Source organism: Cricetulus griseus, chromosome 2 (genome assembly GCF_003668045.3).
Source record: "Cricetulus griseus strain 17A/GY chromosome 2, alternate assembly CriGri-PICRH-1.0, whole genome shotgun sequence".
NCBI classification, from domain to species: domain Eukaryota; kingdom Metazoa; phylum Chordata; class Mammalia; order Rodentia; family Cricetidae; genus Cricetulus; species Cricetulus griseus.
In genome coordinates this window covers 455,405,373-455,406,721 of record NC_048595.1, presented here as the reverse complement: position 1 = coordinate 455,406,721, position 1,349 = coordinate 455,405,373, and positions in this window count along the sequence as shown.

The following is a 1,349-nucleotide window of genomic DNA, read 5'->3' as shown; positions in this document are numbered from 1 at the left end:
GACAGGGTTTCTCTGTGTAGCGTTGGAAGCTGTCCTGGCACTCACTCTGTAAACCAGGCTGGCCTCGAATTCACAGAAGATCTGCCTGTCTCTGCCTCCCGAGTGCTGGGATTAAAGGTGTGCGCCATCAACGCCCGGCCCTGAGTATCTCTTAGCAGTGGGAGATTTGTTGGTTCTTTTCCAATGGCCATTCCTGACCTCTTTTATTTTATTCAGATATGTGGCCACGCCCTTCTAGACAGGACATGCCTTCCAGAAGCCACCGCGTAACTCCACTGTGTGGTGGCACCTTGCCAGCACACCTGAACTCTGCCTGTTGAGAGGTTGTGAGAAAGCCTTATTAAGGACTCTACTCAGGTACCTCCCAGCTTCTCAGTCTGTCATCATCAGATTGCTTAGAAATCCTCCAACTGTCCTGGAACTGTCAAGGAATTCTGCTTTTTAAAACATTGTCAAAATATTAGAAGTGTCAAATGAGGAAAATGGAGAGAAGCCAAGTCCTTCCATTTTCCAGACACTGAGCTAAGCCTGAGCCTCTGCTTTTCTAATTGTTGGCCCATTCGGCGTTTAGTTGGGCTCCTCCTTAAGCTGAAGGCATCTTTAACCCCCAGGATCCCATCTTAAGTGCAGTGGCTAGTGCACACACCTGTGGTTCAACCTGCACAAAGTTCCAGGGACCTCAGTCTGTAGGGCAGACACTCCTGGACTCAGAAGACAAATGCTGCTCTTACGGGTTGGGTTGCAGGCGCTCACCAGGTAATGTGTTTATTGACCTTCTCTCGGGATTATTGTCTTGTCCTTAAATCATCTGATAAAAACTACAATCAAATCGTTACACTTGTGCACATGTATTAAAATGTTGTACTGGCCAGGCAGTGGTGGCACACGCCTTTAATCCCAGCACTCCAGAGGCAGAGACAGGCGGGTCTCTGTGAGTTCAAGACCAGCCTGGTCTACAAGAGCTAGTTCCAGGACAGCCTCCAAAGCCACAGAGAAACCCTGTCTCAAAAAAAAAAAAAAAAAAAAAAAAATTGGGTGGCTGCAGAGGTGGCTCAGTAGCTGAGAGCACTGGCTGGCTGACTGTTCTTCCAGAGGTCCTAGGTTCAATTCCCAGCACCTACATGGCAGCTCATAACTGTAACTCCTGTTCCAAGGGATCCAAAGCCCTCATACAGACATACATGTACGCAAAACACTGTTATACATAAAATAAAAATGAATTATCAAAAAATTAACCTGGAACCTAGCTCAAAATAGATTCTAAACCATAAATACAAATATGACATCTAAAACTAAAGTCCTGACTAGAAAACTAATCCCTTGGAACCTCCTAAAGTAGATTACAGGAT